Raw genomic sequence first — 8,384 nt, 5'->3', positions numbered from 1 at the left:
CTGGGATTACAGGCACAAGCCACTGTGTCGAAAGAAAAGACCTTATAACCATTACCTCACATGAGCTATGACATGGCCATTATTAGCTTCATCTTACAGGTGCAGAAACAGACTCTGAAAATTTAAACTGGTGGGGCATAGTGACATGTTCCTGTAGTTCTAGCCACTCAGAGGATTGAGGCAGGAGGATCATTTGAGCCTGACCAGGCACTGTGGCGCACACCTGTATTCACAGCAATTTGGGAAGTTGAGGCAGGAGGATTGCAAGTTCAAAGCCAGTCTCAGCAATTTATTGAGCCCTTAAGCAATTTAGCGAGACCTTGTCTCAACATAAAACATAAAAAAGGTTGGGGACATGACTCAGTGGTTAAGCGCCCCTTGGTTCAATCCCAACCCTGGTACGAAAACCAACCAACAAACAACAACAACAAAAATCCATAATTCATCCATTGCTGGGCATGGTGGATCATGCATGTAATCCCAGTGTCATGAGAGGCTGAGATAGGAGGATCAAAAGTTTAAAGCCAGCCTCAGCAATTTAACAGGTCCCTAAGCCACTTAGCAAGACCCTGTCTCAAAATTAAAAAAATGAAAAAAGGGCTGGGGATGTTGCTCAGTGGTTAAGTGTTCCTGGGTTCAATTCCTAGTACTTAACAAAATAAATAAATAAATAAAAACAAAAACCTTACTATAAGGCTATTAAAAAAAAGAATGCATACAAAAACTAGTGACATCTGAATAATGTCTGTATTCTGCTTAAAAGTATTATACTGGTACAGTTTTTTGAGTTGATTATATCCAGTTTTGACATTGGCTATATTTATGCAGGATAGGTGAAGGGTACATAGGAATCTTTATGCAAGTTTCTGCAACTTCCTGTGAGTCTATGATTATTTTATTTTTTTAAATTTGTTTATTGGTGCATTATAATCATACATAATAGTGGGATTCATTGTTACACATTCATACATGCACACTATGATTATTTTAAAATAAGGATTATATAAAATGAAAGCATTTTTCTGTATCCTGATTGTGGTTACATGATTCTATACACGTCTCAAAACTCATTAAACTATACATACAAAAAGTCAATATTATCATACATAAATTTTTAAAAATGTGGTCAAACAAAGACTTCTTCAGATTAACAAAAGCTGAGAGAATTCATTACTACCAGAACTGTACTATATAAAATCTTCTTTTAAAAAAATTTTTAATTGTAGATGGACACAATACCTTTGTTTTTTTTATTTTTATGTGGTGCTGAGGATTGAACCCAGTGCCTTACTCAAGCAAGCACTCTACTGCTGAGCCACAACCCCAGCCCCTATATGAAATCTTTTTTTTTTAAAGAGAGAGTGAGAGAGAGAGAGAAAGAATTTTAATATTTATTTTTTAGTTCTCGGCAGACACAACATCTTCGTTTGTATGTGGTGCTGAGGATCAAACCTGGGCCACACGCATGCCAGGTGAGCGCGCTACCGCTTGAGCCACATCCTCAGCCCCCTATATGAGATCTTAAAGGAAGTTCTTCAGGTGAAGGAATGATAGCCAACAGGCCGTTGTATCTACCGCAACAATGATTCACAGAAATGGCTAAAATGAAGCAAATCTAAAAGACAAGTTTAATTTTTTTTTTTAAACTGGGCATGGGTGGCATGCACCTGGAATTCCATCAAATGGGGAGGCTCAGGTGGGAAGGTTGCAAGTTTGAGACCAGCCTGAGCAACTTAGCAAGACCCTGTCTCAAAATCAAAAATGAAAATGGCTGGGAATGTGGGTCAGTGGTAGAGTGTCCCTGGGTTCAATCCCCAGTACCCAATTCTAAAAATAAAATGAAAATAAAGTAAATGTATTATTATTGAGTCATGGCCTTGGACATAATAGTTAATCATTCTACCACTGAGCTCTATCCTTAGCCCTTTTTTTTTTTGCTTTTAGAATTTTATTTTGAGGGCTGAGGTTGTAGCTCAGTGGTAGAGCACTTGCCTTGCACGCATGAGGCCCTGGGTTTGAGCCTCAGCACCGTATAAAATAAATAAATAAAAATAAAGATATTGTGCCCGTCTACAACTAAAAAAAATATTTAAAAAAATATTTTGAGATAGGGTCTTACTAAATTCCCTAAGCTGACCTTGAATGTGTGGTCCTTCTTCCTCAGCCTCCTGAGTAGCTGGGATTACAGGTGTGCTGCAACCATGGCCAACTCAAACAAAAACAATTTTTTGTTTGTTTGTTTGTTTTTGGTACTGGCAATAAAGCCGAGGAAGAGACCCGGAGGCTGAGCATTGAATGGTGGCTTGATCATAAAAGACGGACTCCCCGACCAGGCCAGGTTGGAGGACCCACCTTCCAGACCTGGGATGAATACATTTGTGAAAGGAGTCCCGGCAGCTTCCGGGAGCCCTGGCTCTTCTCTGTAGTTTGGAATTTACAGGGGGAATTCCTGGATTTACGTGGAGCTGTGATCCCTAAAGCCAGTAAGACTGTGGAATCATGGGCTGGCAGGGGTCAAGCAGTAACCCTTGACTTGCCAAAGATGAGGAACACACAGAGACTGTAAAGGACAGCAGAGGTGAGGCTGAGATCAGAATGGTTGGCCTTCAGAGCCCCAGCACTGGCCGGCTGCCTGCAGCATCCCCAGAGAAGACAGTCGGCCAACTTCTTACTTGACCTGTATCGGCAGGAGAGTTCTAGGCCGAGTGAACACAGGTCTAACTTGACTCGCCAGAACGGGGAGCCATGGCCTCTGAGTCATTCCCAGGCTGGGGCCAGTTACAGACTCAGAGACCCAGCAGCCCCCAAAAGAAGAAGAGGGTAGGTCCCCCAGGAAGGACTCTGCTATGTTGCCCGACACTTACACCCTTTATCTTTCTCTTGGTTTCTCCCCAGGGACCTAGGACTGTGTATTTGGGAAAAGGAAACCATCAGACTCCCCAGGGGCTTCTGGAAGCCAGCTCTGAACTAACCCTCAAAGCCACTGTGCTCCACCACCCGTGCCAGGGCCGTGGAGGTCAGGTGACAATGACTGCGCTCCTCTGCTGGCCAGCCCAGTGGGTGCTCAGATCCACCTGTGGTGATTTCCCTACTTCTGGAATGCGTGTGGAAGGGATGGACACGCCACTGGCACAATCCCGGCCATGGTTTTCTGACCCGAGACATAGAACGGTCATTTCCTTCCAGGTGATAGGAAAGGCCAAGTGGAAGCCACTAGAACACCTCTATCTTAAAAAAAATCACAAACCAAAAGCACACTGCATTTCCAGAGGGATTTCAGAGGTCACTGTCACCATCAGGACTTGAAAGACACAGGAGTGGTGATTCCCACCACATTCCAACCCGTCTGTTTGGTCTGTGCAGAAGGTTCAGGGGGATGAGTGTGGGTTATTATAAGGTTAGTGACTCTATTGCAGCCACCATCTAGATACGGTGTCAATACCTGGTCCCACGGTCCCAAACCATCATGTGACACACTCACACCCATCGTAAGCCACCATGTGACATGCTCACCTCCATCCCACACCATCAAGTGACACACTCCAATCCCCAATTCTGGCACGCAGCTACTGATCTGGAACTTGCCTTCCTTCCCCTTCCCTGTCCATCACGGCCATCACAAGTGACTTTCTTAGATCTAAAAAGGAGAGCAAGACACCTTCACTGTCCTGCCTCAGGAGTGTATCAACTCTCTAGCCCAACGTCCCAATTTAGTTCACAGAGATCTCTATGACCTTCCTCTTCCACAAGATACCACACTGCCCCATTACATGGGTGTTGTCACGCTGAAGTGGTGATTGTCCTACACTCGGTGATCCAGGTGCATGTGAGGGGTGGGAGGAGTAAATCCAGCAGGAATTCAGAGCCTTCTACCTCAGCAAAATATCTAGGGGTCCAGCAGTGTGGGTATGCTGAGATACCCTTCTACAGTTGCTCCATCTGGTACCCCTGCGTCCAAGAAAGTAACCTGGTACCTATTGGGCACCTCTGCACTTGAAAGATATCGTATTCTTCATTTGGATGTGTTGCTCTGACCCATTTACTGGGTGATCAAAAAAAACAAAAAAACCTGCCATTTAAAAAAAAAAAATTGGTACCAGGGATTGAACCTAGGGGTACTCTACCACTGAGCCACATCTCCAGCTCTTTTAATTTATTTTGAGACAGAGTCTTCCTAAATTACTAAGGCCGGCCATGAACTTGTGATGCTTCTGCCTCAGCCACTTGAGTAACTGGAATTACATGTGTGTGCCACAGGCCCTGTGGAAAAACTGCTAGTTTTTCTTTTTTTTTGGTACCAGGGATTAAACTCAGGGGCACTCAACCACTGGACCACATCCCCAGCCCTATTTCATATTTTTTTTAAAGAGAGAGTGGAGAGAGAGAGAGAGAGTGAGAGAGAATTTTTTAATATTTATTTTCTTAGTTTTTCGGCAGGCACAACATCTTTGTATGTGGTGCTGAGGATCAAACCTGGGCCGCACGCATGCCAGGCGAGCGCGCTACCACTTGAGCCACATCCCCAGCCCCATATTTCATATTTTATTTAGAGACAAGGTCTCACTGAGTGGCTTAGTGTCTTGCTTTTGCTGAGGTTGGCTTTGAACTCACAATCCTCCTACCTCAGCCTCCCATGATACTGGGATTATAGGTGTGCACCCCTGTGCCTGGCCAAACTTATATGTCACTTTTTCTATATAGCAGGAAGAGAATGTAGAATATTGGCAACTTTGAGGGCATATAAATGATTATTTGGGTAATGAATAGTTCCAGAATTGTGTGTGTGTGTGTGTGTGTGTGTGTGTGTGTGTGTGTGTACGCATACTGGGGATGGAACCCAGTAGGTCTGACCACTGGGCTACATCCTCTTTAGAATCTGAATGAGCCCCAGGGACACTATCTTGGAAGGGACATCTGTCCAGGGGCAGCGACCTCCAGCCCACTTTCCTGAGATAGATAAGGGCATTTCAAGGTGGAGGTGGACAAGAACCCAATCCCTTTTGCAGCCTCCTCTTCACATAGATCAGGGAACTCCGGGGGCTCCTGGTGCTTGGGTGGGCAGAAGCCACCAGCTTTCTCCTAGGTCATGAGCCTGACACGCCAAAAACCCCACCGTGTCTTGGAGGCACCCTTCTCTGAGCCCAGCAAGCCCCAGAGGTAAGCCCTCCTGCAGGACTGCTTCTGTGACTCTTGCAGAAAGCCACACCTCATCCTGGGGGCGGATGTCACATCTGCGATGTGACCTGGCCATCAGCTGTCCTGGGTGACAGGTGTGCTGTTGGTGGCTTCTTTTCCTTCTGTTCAGAGGCTGACACAGCTGATATGACATCTGACACTAGAGCCCTGCTTCTTGCTGAGGTGGACATTAGGGTCTTGATGTTGCCTAATGCAGACTGGAGAGCGGCCAGGGGGCTCTGCACCCTCCAGGTGCTTTAAGCAGAGGAGCACCCCGCAGAGGAAACCCATGACCTCCACAAGAGGCTTTGCAGAGATCCAGGACAGCCCTGAAACCCAATGGTCTTCCTCTTCGCTCAACTCTTTGCAATCTCCCTCTGCAAGCTTTGGTTTGACCGACCTCTAGACTCATGCATCCAGCCACCACTCATCGATCCACTCTCAACCATGCAGACTGCCTCAAGTAGTCATTTGCCTACACTCATAAAAATCAGTTTGTCTCCTTGTGTTTTAGAATTAAAATGTGGCAACTCCCTGGATCCTGAATTTGACCTTAATATAAACTACAATTTGGGACCACAGGTTCCTCCAGCAGGACACTCAAGAGAACACGGCATTATGATTTTGAGGATGCTGATCACTTGGTTCACAATTTACATTTGTTGAAAAAAATCTGCAAGTTTGTGCATTCCCATTACCACTTAATATGAGTGTTAAGTTCAGGTTTACTCCATCCCGTGTACCCTATTGACCCAAAGGGGAATCCCTCTCTCATAATGGCGACAATTTATTTTGTTGTTTACAGGAACTGGGATTTACCACCTCAACTGCATTTTCTCCGAAGCTTCACTCTCCACCAAATCCACTCCAGTCAAAATAGCCATCAGCAGTTATGCAGTAAATGAGGGCAGAGGCAAGACCTGAACCCAGACTTCTGAACCCAGGACTTCCGACTCCAGAGCCCTTGTGCTGATTCCCTAGAACATTTCATTTTTTTTTCCTTTTGGAGACGTACTGAGGACTAAATCTTGGGGTGCTACATTAAGCCACATCCCCAATCCTTTTTACTTTTATATTTTTGAGACAGGGGCTCACCAAGTTGCTGAGGCTAGCCTCGAACTTGCGAGGAACTGCCTCAGCCTTCTGAGTGGCTGGGATTACAGGCGTGTGCTGCATCAGACTAGAGCAATTCTAATAGTGAGAAGATGTGCTTCCTGCCATGGAGAGGCCCATCTGTGTCCCATCTCACTCTGATTAGTCAATGACATAACCTTCTGCTGGACAACTATGTATAACCAAAGACAGATTGGCGCTGCCATCCTGGCTCCTACTGCCTCACGCCAGCCCTGCGATCCTTCATTTTTCACAGAGCCAGCAGCCGATCCCAGGCCAGGCCCAGCCCCAGGCACTGCCCAGTGTGTCCCTTCCCAAGCAGGTCCCAATAGAATGAACGGGCAGATGTTCACTACTTGCTGAGAGCCATTAGCCACTTGGTATGACAATTTCCTTGCCAGCATACCCCATGTTGCTTAGTGGAAGGACTCGTGGAAATAGGACTTGCCTTAGACATTTTGCAGTGACATTGCATGTAAGGTGACCTTGCTCAAGGACCAGGGCGGATCCGGGTTTAGGGCGGATCAGGGTTTTAGGCTCTCCTCGGATTTAGGGCGTTCCTGGTTTAGGACAATCCGGGTTTAGGGCGGTTCCAGGTTTAAGAGTATTTCTGCTGCGAATAGGGTGTATCCTGCTGCCTGAGTTCCCCTTGTGTTCTCCCCGGATTCAGAGAGTTTTGGGGAGGCAGAGAACGTGGATTTCCCCAGAACGTGTTTGGAGAGGGCCGGTGTGAGTTCGGGAATAAAGAATTGCTGTTTGAATCTACAAAGCTGTGAGTGGCTCATGATTTTGTGCCCAGCCAGACTGCGGCAACTACTGGAAAACACGAAAACAGCAGACAGATGTAGCTCCAAGGTGGAGCACGCATTTGGCACTCACAGACTCTGGGGTCATTCCAGCCCCCCAAGTTTAAAAATAAATAAAAGCAGAAGAGAGCAAGTGCCAAGGAGCTTGCATTGTTCAGCCTGGAAATGGAAACAAGGACCCCTGGGGTGTGGCCTAGGGGCAGAGCTCCCACCCAGCAGGCATGAGGCCATGGATCTGAGCCCCAGCCCTTCAAAAGGAAAGGAAAGGAACATTGACACAAGACAAATTAGAATAGAACCAGCAAATAACAGAGGGGGGCTCTGGGCTGCAGGTGTAGCTCAGGTGCAGATCTGCCTTTTTTTTTTTTTTGCAGGAGGCCAGGATCCATCTCCAGCACCTCCCCCTGCTAGGCCACAAGGTGGTGCAGGTTGAGTCTGAGTATTTCTAACCACTGGAAGTGAGTGGCTGAATTTCCTGGGGGAGGGAGGGACTGGCCACCAATAATCAGCAATGAGCTGGCATTCTGTAAGAGCACCCTTAGCCTTGGGTGGCAAGACAGCAGGGTCCCTGGGCCCAGTGTTAAAGTCCACCTGGAGTGGGGGCAGGGCCCTGGACTCTGCACTACCCTGGACTTCTTCAAGGGAATTGACTACAGATGTGTCCTGGGGTGTTCCCAGCCTTGGAGAGGATGGAGAATCAGGCTCCTGATGACCTGGTGAACCGGTAAGCTCCTAGCGTGTGCCAAGTACTTTCCATACAGTTTTCAAATCTAAGGAGGGGAGCCTGTCCAGCTGCAAGGGCCGTCCTGATCTAAACCAGGGGGCCTTGATTGCTAGAACCCAGGGTGAGGGCAGCGGCATCTAACTTCTACTACCCAGAGTCACAGCCCTGCAGGCCAGAGCTCCTGGGGGCTGAGGGGTGGCCCTGTGAGCATCAGGAGTGGGAGTATGGCCTTGGGTTCCAATCAGGACACTCAGGGGCTCCACTGAGGAGGCCAGGGGCCACTGGGGCAGGGGTCATCTCCTCAGCACAGCCCAGGCCGCAGCCTCAGATAAGGCACTAGAGAACTGGTCTGGAAGCTGACCAGGCTTGGGGCTGAGGACGGAGTTCAGGGGAGGATCTGGACCCTGCTGCAGACAAGAGCGACATTCTCTTTCCTCCTTCCCTTGGGGGAGAGGGATCCTGCAAGGCAGAGCCCAGAATGGCTGGGGTGGGGGTGTTGCTACAGAGAAGCAACAGGTCCCGGGGGTGACCCAAAGAGGAAGGACCAAAAGAGAAGGTCTATGGTC

The sequence above is a fragment of the Callospermophilus lateralis genome, unplaced genomic scaffold (genome assembly GCF_048772815.1).
Source record: "Callospermophilus lateralis isolate mCalLat2 unplaced genomic scaffold, mCalLat2.hap1 Scaffold_82, whole genome shotgun sequence".
Taxonomy (NCBI): domain Eukaryota; kingdom Metazoa; phylum Chordata; class Mammalia; order Rodentia; family Sciuridae; genus Callospermophilus; species Callospermophilus lateralis.
Note: the sequence above shows the minus strand (reverse complement) of the source record.